This window comes from Cibotium barometz, chromosome 16 (genome assembly GCF_041138505.1).
Source record: "Cibotium barometz isolate CiBa-2024 chromosome 16, ASM4113850v1, whole genome shotgun sequence".
In the NCBI taxonomy this organism is placed as follows: Eukaryota; Viridiplantae; Streptophyta; class Polypodiopsida; order Cyatheales; family Cibotiaceae; genus Cibotium; species Cibotium barometz.
This window is the reverse complement of record NC_141061.1, coordinates 56,720,346-56,732,460: the sequence shown is the minus strand read 5'-3', so window position 1 is coordinate 56,732,460 and position 12,115 is coordinate 56,720,346.

The window sequence follows — 12,115 nt, the reverse complement described above, 5'->3', positions numbered from 1 at the left end:
CTTCATGTGCGTGCACTACTTTACACCTTCACACAGAGGATCAACAAATCCTGGGCCATCTGAGTACCCCGAATACACACACCTTTCTGGCAGAGCGTATTCTAGGCTCTGATACCACTGAAATAGGAAAGTACATGGGACCTTAAGAAGCATGCCCATAAAAAAACATAGACACGAGAGAACACCAGATTAGGTCCCAACTTCTCCCCAAGCGTGTGCCAAAAGCATCCTTACTTGAGTATTTTTGTAGTATTTTATTCCATAAAAAATAGATTATATGGCTATTTTAGCGTAAGCTTGGCTCTACAAGATTTCTTTTTACAAAAATTGGATGATAAAATATTTCAAAGATCTCACTCCCATGACATAATATTATAAAAGAACTGAAATGTCTAATTGTATAGTACATACATACCATCTTTGATTGCTTTGTTTTACAAGCCGTGAGTATACATCTCCTTCTCGCTCTTGAAAAATTTACTGTTTGGACAGTCAAGGAATAATAGACATCTCCTGTATATCCCTACATCTCCCAAAGGTCTCGAAGTTTCCGCTGCATATACATTATGCTCTCATGTCATGGATCGCGCAGCCAATCATTTATGATGGCAGGCATAGCTACAATATATTTCTCAGCATGGCACTTACGATTCCATCTACATATAATTATTTCCGTTCAGTTTACGAATATAAGAGCACAATAAAGTTGTAATAAGTAGGATTTCTAGAATGTTGTGTAACTTAACACACTACGCTTGGTAACTTTGATGACAACAGGGTTTAAAGCTACCACGTCTTGTTTTTGTAGGGACCCCACCATTTTCTCAAACAGTTTTTTGTAGGGACCCCACCATTTCCTCAAACAGTTTCCCAAAATACAATTTCTTAAGATCGACGAGGTCCTTCTAAAATGTATCTGGGAAAATTATTTTATACTTATTTGTTATTTCTCCGAGGACGGCGACACCATGTGCTCCAATCTCATGCCATATGACTTCTCTTCTTAGCTAATCCCTAAATAAAGTTACATTTGTTGCGTTGCCATTGAAATTGTTATTTATACAAAATACAGTGCTTTTGTATATATCAACAAAATAAGAAAAGTAATTATTACTTACTTTTACGAATTTATAAGTTCTTTAGCCTCTGTAAATCTCCCTCAATCCAAATTTCTAAAATCATTTCTTTGTAGTCATTTGGCAATGAGGTAGATGTTAAGCTGTATAGCATATCCTCCATCAAATAATCAGGTTTCTCATCTCAATTTACCTACACTAGTCGTTTGTAACACAACACCAAAATTAAATCGCAACATTAAAACCACAATATGTCATTGCATACCAAAAAGACAAGAGGGAAGAGTGTAGGCTTTGTTACTCAAAGAAATCTTCTCCTTGTGCAAGGTTTACTATCACCACTAGCCGTCTAGTAGCATGCCTCCACTTTTTTTGAAAATGTAGTTCTTCATTTGTCTTGAAACTCATGCAGGCAAGCTATCTACTAGGGGGTCAATATCTCGGGTGGCTTTGCGTGGTACCCATCCTATTATTCATAGGGTTATACATTAGTTTGAGAGTATGTAAATGTTAATCATATATTGCAAGTGTTAGAAGATGGAATATTGTACCTTGAATACTATTTGGGATAGTTCTGATAGCTCACAATTGTACCAGGATGGGCGACCCCTTTTTTTCTACATTGAGGCGGCATGCTTCTCCATCCATGTCTTGTTATCGCTCTATCGCTCTAGTGTGCTTCATAGTTGTTTCTTTATTGGCTAATCCAAACACCCTAATGAGGCAGACTTTGTCCACAAGAGACGACAAGTCCTCTTCATTCATCCTATGGCAAAAACATTATGAGTTATGATGAAAGAAAACATACAACACTTGGACCTTCCCAAGTCAAAGAGATTTAAGACATATATTCTCGTAATGTGTACGTTCCCTTACCTGTTTAAGCGAGATATGAGTGTGAGGACCTCTCCTTTGCTATCCTCATTGAATTTAATAAGGATAGCGTGAATACATGAATGTCTTGATACAACATTCTTGAATGCTACAGTCAGTCTCAAAACTATTTTAAAAAACTTACATTGCATTCAAAAGTTAGCAATTTGTGATGACACATTTACTAATCTCCTCCATCCATGCCACAACGCGATGATTTCCATCCCACATAAAACATCTTGTTGGTAAAAAACGCGATGATTTCCATCCCACATAAAACATCCATGCCACAACGCGATGATTTCCATCCCACATAAAACATCTTGTTGGTAAAAAACGCGATGATTTCCATCCCACATAAAACATCTTGTTGGTAAAAAACGCCCACTTTGTGTCGTTGATCACATTCTCGAACTCCTCATTTTTCATTCGCCATATGTCATCCCATGTACTAACACCATCGTGCGATACTTCTCTAATAGGATTGTGGGATGAGGAGATAGAGCAAATGAACCTGCATAATATCGGTTGGCAACATAGCCATTTGTGTAGAATTCCCTTGCCATCTTCTTGTACCTAAACTAACTCTTCGTACAGAGGGATTAGGCATAAATCTACACAAAGAAATAGGTGGCAAAGGAATGGATTTCTTCATTTGTAATGTACATAGTTTGTGTGTGCTAGGCATAAAAATACTTTATGCAAGATTTGGTAAAAAAAAGTGGATAATAATAATTACCTTTACTCTGTTTAGATTATCCTGTAGGAGTTCTAGTTGCAAACAAGTTGCATGTGTGACCATGAAGTGGTCTTCATTCTTGCCTTCTTTTTCAGTTCCCTCGTCCACCTCTCCTACTTCCTTTGTTCCTTTCATGGATTTAAAAGAAGCACCTTTTTTTGGACTTAGAAGATTGACTTGGATTTCTTCATGGAGGAGGCCAATCATCATCTTCTTCTTCTTACACTGTTTTCCTCCTCTTCTTCGTACTTGTTACTTCTTGGCTTGCTTGTCTAGCAGGTGTGCTCTTTAAGCTTTGTGCACGCTTTGTAGATTTAATTTCAAGATGGGTTTCCTTAATCTAAACATATCGACATATACAAGATAAATTACTCTCAGTAAAACCACAAAAAATAGCATAATTGTAAAGGTAGAAGAGAGATATAACAACACTTATGCAATCTCTTGCTGACCATACAATGATGTAGCCTTTGGTTTGATTCAACAAAAAGATATAGTCATCTTCAAGGGAAAAAGGAAGGGGTAGTTCTCCCACTTCTACATCTTCAATCGACATGCTAACATACCCAGGCGGCAACAAAATTCCATGGATGGTATCGACAGTAGGGTTTATATGTAACATGGTGCCAGTAGGTACTTTTATACCATTGAACGTTAAGTACACTTGTGTCCCTTTTTCCAGTTGGGAGGCGCCATGTAAAAAAGTGGACAAGAAAGAGACGAGAGAGAAAATAAGATATTACTAAATGAGATCGGGAGGAAAGAGATTGAAAGAGAAAAGAAAGAGAATAATCAACCAAGGTGGACAACAACAGAGATATCAAAAAAAGAAAGAGAAGAAACAAAAAAACTGCTGAACAAGCTCGTTGGGATGGTAAAGATGCGCAGGCTCATGCCTTGATTGCACTTTCTGTCAAACGTAACATCACCCCACATATTCGTTCAGCTAAAACAGCAAAACAGGCTTGGGATATTCTAGCTAGTTTGTATGCAGGTCGTAACGAGGCAAAAATCTCTTACCTGCGTAAAGAGCTAGAATTGAAGATTATGCAAGAAGATGATGACATGAATGTTTTTCTTGCTGAGATTAAAGATCTCAAAGAACAGTGATTTCTGCAGGTGAGATTATTCCTGATCATTCTCTTGTGCAGACTGTTCTTGATGCTTTACCTGAGACATATCAGACTTTTGCTTCCACGTGGAGACTTCTTACTGAGGACAGACCTGATGCTGTCAAGTATGATACTTTAGTCAACAAGCTCTTGCAAAAAGCACAGTCCAGGCAAAATAGGGCCAAGCAGCATGCAGTTGATCAAGCATTTATTGCTGTCCAACAGCAGAGAAGAAGTGGTAAGGCAGCCCCTTCCACTGTTTCTTCTCCTATTAGTAGGTCTGCAACTTCTTCTCCTTCTACAGGTAGCAACAATAAGTCTGAGAAGGCTCTTGATAAAGGCAAGAAAAAGACCAAGTGCAACTATTGTAAGGCAAATGATCATGTCATTAAGAATTGTCCTAAGCTAAAGGCTAAAGAGGCAAAGAAGAAAGAGTCAAATGCAGCCACAATAGCGGATGCTTCTACAAATGCAGATTCTGCAAATGTTGTGCAGGATACAGAATGGACGTTTAGCGTGTATTGCCAGTATGATCCATCTATACATGATGCATGTTTGGTAGTTTTTGTTGACTCTAATGTATGGTATTTTGACAGTGATGCTACAAAGCACATTACCTCACATCGTGATATGTTCACTTGTCTTGAGGCTGTCTCTAATGGGAATACTGTCACATGTGCCAATAATGCTTCTTACCCAGTGAAGGGCATTGGTAAAATTATGCTTACTGCTGCAAATGGCAGCGCTTTCACACTTTCAGATGCTTTGTATGTGCCAGGGATAAAGAAGAATCTATTGTCTATCTCTGCGCTTGCTAGACTTGGACTTGTAGTCAAATTTGTGGATGACAGATGTACTGTTCATGATTTGACTTCTGGTGATACGATTATTGTATCTGGCACCTTGTTTCGTGGGCTGTATAGGCTCAATTCTTATAACAAGTGTGAAAGATTCAGCAAATGCAGTTTTTGATGAAAAGGCAGTTTCAGATGCAAAACTATGGCATGCTCGTTTTGGTCATCTGAACTTTGCTAGTTTGCTGCGTTTGCAGAAATTTGATATGGTTGCTTCATTGCCCCCTCTTGAGGCACCATTGAAACATGTTTGTGAAGGCTGTATTTTGGGCAAAATGCAACGTTCTGCATTTTCAAAGGATGGTTCTGTGCAGGCCACTCGCAAATTGCAACTTGTACATAGTGATGTATGTGGACCTATGCAAACTCCGTCATTTGGTAAACACTTGTACTTCGTGACTTTCATTGATGATTACTCAAGGCATGCATGGGTATATTCACTAAAGGCAAAGTCCGAAGTGTTTTTGTGCTTCAAACAGTTTTTGCTTATGGTTGAAAATGTATCCAATTGTAATGTGGGGACCCTCCGTTCTGATCGAGGAGGGGAGTACATGTCTAAAGAGTTTGATACATTTCTGGCTAGTCGTGGGATAAAATACCAATGTACAGTGCCGTATACCCCTCAGCAAAATGGTGTTGCGAGGAAAAACAGGTCACTTATGGAGATGGCATGATGTATGGTCAAGAGCCAAGATTTGCCACATGCGTTTTAGCTTGAGGCTGTCATGTGTGCTGCATATGTACTCAATAGGTGTCCCACTAAGGCCTTGCAGTCTATCACTCCATATGAAGCTTGGCATGGCAAGAAGCCTTCTATTGGTCACTTGCGTGTCTTTGGTTGCTTGGCCTATGCTTTAGTGCCTGTGCAACAACGCAAAAAATTGGATGATAAGGCTGTCAAATGCATTTTTGTTGGTTACAGTGCTGAGAGCAAGGGTTATAGATTGTATCATCCGCAGTCAAAGCGTATCTTGATTAGTCGAGATGTTGTTTTTGTGGAAGATGCTGTGCAGTCTTTGTTATCATGTACCAAAGAGACAGGTGTGAGCTCACGGGATGTATTTGATACATTGTTGTCTCTGTTTACAGGTGGGAATTCAAATGTAAGTTCTAATTAGGCAAATATTCAGCTTATGCAGATATCAAACGACATCATAGATTAGCCTATTTCTGATGCAGATTTACAAGATATAATTTCTGAGGATATGGCTGAAAATGAACAGGCTAGAGGTATGCCTAAATGGCTGGTGCAAACCTTGCGTGATAGTAAAATTGATGCACCTATATCTAGTCGTACTCGTTCAGGTTTTCAGCATGCCTCTTATGCATCAGATTGTTATGCTTTGGCTGTGTCTAGTATGTGTGAAGAGGAAGAACCTCTTTCATTTGATGAGGCACAAAAATCAGAAAATTGGTTGGCTGCAATGCAAAGTGAATATGAGGCTATAATGAAGAATGGTACATGGTCTTTATGTGATTTGCCTATTGGTAAAAAGGCCATTGGATATAAGTGGGTTTTTAAGTTGAAACGAAAGCCAGATGACAGTGTTGATCGCTATAAGGCTAGACTTGTTGCAAAGGGTTATGCTCAAGAAAAGGGCATTGATTTTGATGAGACCTTTGCTCCCACTTGTCGTATGACTACCATTCGTAGCATTTGTACATTGGCAGCTCATAATGGTTGGAATGTACATCAGTTGGACATAAAGACTGCGTTCTTGAATGGAGATTTGCATGAGGAGGTGTATGTATCGTAGCCTCGTGGTTTTGTTCAAAGAGGACAGGAAAACAAAGTGTGCAGGTTGAAAAAGGCTTTATATGGTTTAAAGCAAGCTCCACGAGCTTGGTATGAAAAGATACATGCATATTTGACTGCACATGGTTTTCAGAATAGTCCAACAGAAAGCACTTTGTATGTTAAACATGTGGATGATGAACATCTAATCATTGCTCTCTATGTCGATGACATGCTGCTCACAGGACCAAATGAGAGTCATATTGCTGATTTTAAGGCTAATTTGAATACCTCTTTTGAGATGTCAGATTTGGGACATTTGCATCATTATTTGGGGATACAATTTAAGCAGTGTCATGGAGGCATTGCTTTGTGTCAGACAAAGTATATTGAGACATTATTGCGGAGATTTGGCCTTGAAGATTGCAAGCCTATTACTACTCCAATGGAGACAGGTTTGAAGTTGAGTCTTCATGATGCTGGAGATCACTTTGATGTCACACTTTATCAGATAGCTGTTGGTTGCCTCATTTATGTATGCATTACGAGGCCGGACATTCAGTTTGTAGTCTCATAGGTGAGCAGGTTTATGCATAGCCCAAGGTCTCAACATTGGAAGGCAGTTAAACACATCTTTCGATACTTGAGTGGCACCATACATCTTGGGTTGTTTTATCCCAAGGGGGGATCGTTGCCGCCAGATTTACATGCTTTTTCGGACTCAAATTGGGCTGGTTGCTATGACACAAGAGTGTCCACAAGTGGTTTTTGTTTCATGCTCGGTAGCTCATGCATATCTTGGTTGAGCAAGAAGCAACCTACTGTGGCCACTTCTAGTTGTGAAGCTGAGTACAGGGCAGCTTTCACAGCTACAGTTGAGTGTGTGTGGCTCAGACGGCTTATGGCTGACTTGGGTGTTGGACAAGAGTCTGCCACCTCTATCTTCACTGACAGTCAGAGCGCATTGGCAGTTCCGACGAGAAACCCAGTTTTTCATGCTCGCACCAAGCACATTGAGGTGCATTATCACTATGTCAGGGAGAGACTCTCAGCAGGAGAGATCAGCTTGGCCTATGTGCCAACACAGGACAACCTCGCCGATCTTTTCACAAAGGCGCTTCCTCGTCGTGAGAAGTTCGAAGCTTTTCGCAAAGCTTTGGGCTTGCTCCCCTTTGTGGACTAATCTACTTCGGGCATGGCACTCCCCTATACATGAGTGCCAGCTCTCGTTCACACCATCACTCCCAGGGGGGATTTGTTGTTGCCACATATATATAGGCAATGATGTGTGTGAACACACTTAGGACTGCCGGGGTACTTTTTTCCTCTTTAGGAGGTTTTTTCCCCCGGCTTGTATATACGCCCATCCTTCTAGGGCTAACTTATCTTTTGTACATTGACACAATCTAATACACTTTGTGTTGTGTGCATTCTTGCTTTTTCTTCTCCAAGCTTTGTGTGCTTTCCTGCAACCCTAATTCCAACAAGGAAAAAGAGTGACAAAGAAGGAAGAGGGTGGAGATTAGGAGATAGAGATAGAGAGATACATAGAGAGAGAGAGAGAGAGAGAGAGAGAGAGAGAGAGAGGAGCTAAGTTGGGCTAGTCAAGAGAAAGTGGATTGGGTTGAGAGGTGCTGGGGGCTGAGAATTAGTGGTGGAGGGACTGAAGAGAGAATGTCCACATTTTTAAGAGAGAAGAGTTGCCGTAAAAGTTTACTCAAAAAACACGTTCCCTCTAAGTGAATAAATATATTTGAATTAAGAAATCAAGAAAACACATGTCAAAACTACCCAAGAAGGATAGATGTAATAGTGACATCCATGCTTAAGCAATCTAAAGCTAAATGCTTTTTCTATCTCCAAGGTGGGATTTAGCCAATATTCTAAGTTAACAAATATCTTTGAATCAAGAAATCAAGAAAACACATGTCAAAACTAGCCAAGAAGGATAGGTGTAATAGTGACATCCATGCTTATGCAATCCAAAGCTGAATGCTTCTTCTATCTTTAATGTAATTCTTGAGAAGAGGGTTGAGCTATAGAGTTTTCTTAGATGATGATAGAGCTTTTTCTCACCCTTGTAGCTTATTGCCTTACCGCTTTGATGTGTGATTTGATTATTAGTAATGGAATTCTAATTTTCTTGGGTCTTGATGGTGATATTCTAACTTACTAAGCTTGTCTAGATGATATGATGATATGATGAAGAGGTAGCCCCTGGTGGGCGAACGACGATGTGGCGCATCTGTGAGGGCAAGGTCGGGCAGGCACTACAGTCAGCAGAATTGAAGGCAGTAGTAGAGAGGAGGCAGCGCTGCAGGGCGGCGGGAAGCAAGATGGGTGCGGACATGTTCTGTAAATGATGGCGAGCGGCTCTGTAGACAACGACAGGATCATGGGCGCACGTCACGGAGGACACAGAAGCAGAACGTAGGCCCTGAGGCTGCGGGAGGGATATTAAAAAGTAAAAATAAAGAGAAATGTTGGAGAGTCAAAAATAAAAATAAAAAGCATAAAAAATAAAAAGAATAAAGAAAACTAGAATGCTTGGGTACCCTTATCCTCATGATTGCTTGCACCTGTGCGTTGTTAACGTACTTTGAAAGAACGCGTCTTTCTGTTCACGTATAAACATCTTGAAGTGCTTGAATGAAGATGGATATTGCAACCCATACCATTTTTGCAGCACGTCCTTTTCGTATGCGTGCTTTTCTTAAGTTTATATGAACAATGCATAGAGCTCGAAGAACGAGCATGAACCATCAAGGCTATGATTATATTTGACGTGAGAAATCGATGGACACTCCGACAGAGATTTCAGGGTACATTGCAAGATTGATAATTCCAAATTCATTACCACATTTAAATCTGAGTTATACGTCAGTCATCAAGTCATAGGATTTTCGTGCTCTTTTATATGAGTGCAGTTAAAAAAAACCATACATAAAGTATGGTGGGGAGTTGGCACAATCCTCCCAAAATTTTATAAAAATAGGAGAACGTGCCCTTCCTGCATTTCCCAAATAGCACTTTCAATATCGAAAGTGGACCAAAACACCTTCAATGTTGAAGGTGGACATTAGTCCTATGTATTAATTCATGATATAAAACTCATTTTCAAATGTGACAATGAATTTGTAATTTTCTAATTTGTGAGGTTCTTTTGAATCTCCATCGAACATAAGAACATGCTTCAAGCTCATCGATTACGGATGTCAGTCTAGTATTGCTTCCAAGTATGCTTTTAAATTCATGTTCATTCGAGCATGTCAAATATTCTCTACACTACACGAAGTATGCTACCCAAGCACTCACACAAAACATGGTAAAAGAATATCTTGAGCTGGGATATAATAAAAGGAATTGTTCTAAGTCCCAAGATCAAGAACTAACTGAGAATGCTATTGATAAGCCTAAAGGAAAAATAATGCAAACTTAAATTATTTTCATTGAGAAAAACACTTTTTAAAAGATATTTGCATAATATAATAACATTTGAGCATAAAGAAAAATTTATTACATTGCAAGAAGAGCACAATATACCATCTTCTCCTTTGATATGTAATATTGAGCTCCAAAAGCATCGTTAAGATAATAAAATAGAATAAATATTTTTTTGTTATGCAATGCCTCAATTTAAAAACCATTGTGAAAAGCCTAATTCAAGTATTTGTGAAGTAGTTAATTCTTCTTTGAATAATTTATTAGAAGAATTTAAAGATAATTTTTTCAAAAACATTGTTAAAAGATTTACATCTGGATAGAGCAATAAATCATCCAATAGAAGTTTTAAACAATTCAAAGCCAATTAGTAAGCCACCTTATAGAGTAAGTTTAACTGAAAGACAAGAAGTTGAAAAGTAGTTGATTGAATATTTAAAACAAGGCTTTATTAAACCAAGTAAGTCCCCCTCCTGAGCTTCACCAATATTATTGGTGAAGAAAAAAAATGAATCTATGTACTTATGCATAGATTTTCATAAATTGAATACAATCACAATGAAAAATAAATTGAATACAATCACAATGAAAAATAAATTTTCTAATCCCAGGTTAGATGAGTTGTTTGATTAACTCAAAGGTGCTAAATATTTTCGTAAGATAGATTTAAAATCTAGATAGATATTTTCGTAAGATAGATTTAAGATCTGGATATCATCAAGTAAGAATTAAAATTGAAGATGTGCCAAAAACAACATTTAGGACATCTTTTGGACACTAAGTTTTTAGTTATGCCTTTTGATCTAACTAATGCTCTGCTACTTTTATGACCATGATAAACACTATACTTCATCCTTATTTAGAAAAGTTTATGGTGGTTTTTATTGATGATATATTAGTCTTTAGTGAAAATGAACAAGAACATATTGAGCACCTTAGAAAAGTATTTTAATTATTGAGAAAAAACATATTATTTGCTAAAAAATCTAAATGTGATTTCTTCAAAAAAGAAGTACAATATCTTGGACACATAGTGTCTGAGAAAAGAATTTGTATGGATCCTGATAAAGTTGAAGCTATATTGATATAAAAGGTCCCATCTAACATAGATGAGTTACAAACCTTTTTAAGAATTGCTGAGTTTTATCAAAACTTTATAAAGAATTATACTAAGATAACTGTTCTAATGATGAACTAGCTTAAAGGAAAAGGAAAACAATTTATTTAGACTCATGATCAACAAACTAGTTTCGAAAATTAAAAGTAGCATAGCTATTACTCCTATTTTGCAAATAGTGGATCCAAATGAATACTTGTGTTGAAAACGAATGCTAGTAATTTTGATGCAGGAGCAATATTATTGCAAAAGGAAAGACCAATTGCATTTAAAAGTAAAAAGTCAAACAAAGCTCAAAATAACTATTCAACTTATGAGAAAGAACTATTTGCAATTGTGCATGCTCTTGAAAAGTGGCGTTATTCTTTGTATGGTACCAATTTTGAAATATTATCTGACAATGAAAGTCTTAAATGGTTAAGTACTCAAAAGGAGTTAAAAGGTCAAAAGACTAGATGGACTGAAATCCTACAAGAGTTTGATTTTCAAATTAGATATAGAAAAGGAAAATTTAATGTCATGGCATATGCTCTATAAGTCAAGCACCCATGATAAATGAGTTGAGTTTTACTTAACTAAAAGTAAGTTGCTGGCTCACTTAAAAGGAAAATATACTAATGATCCTAGCTATCAAGTAGTTTGGAATTACTTGATTAACAAAGATAACTCTCAAATAGAGAGTAAAGAAAATGCAATTACTCCTATGATAAAAGAGTCACTTAAAAAAGATAGTGATCCAAAGGAATCACTTAAAGAATTGTCGAGAAAAAGGATTGTTGAAAAAAAAATTCTATCGATAACGAGTACTTGTTATATAAAGATTGCATTTATGTATCCAAAGAAGAAAATATTTATATTTTACTAGAATGTCATGACAATCCAAGTGCGGCTCACTCCGAAATTTCTAAGACCTATACACTTGTTAAAAGACAATTTTATTGGACAGGTTTAAAGGACATCCAAAATTATGTTCTAAAATGTCCTAAATGCCAAGTCAATAATGCTGAGTACCTAAACTATATTACAACCACTACAAATACTTGAAGGTAGATGAGAAAGTATTTCATAGTAAGACTACCTCGAACAAGTAGAGAGCATGATTCAATATGGGTAGTAGTGGATCGGTTAACCAAGTTGGTACAATCTATACTAACTAAAAAAGAAGTAA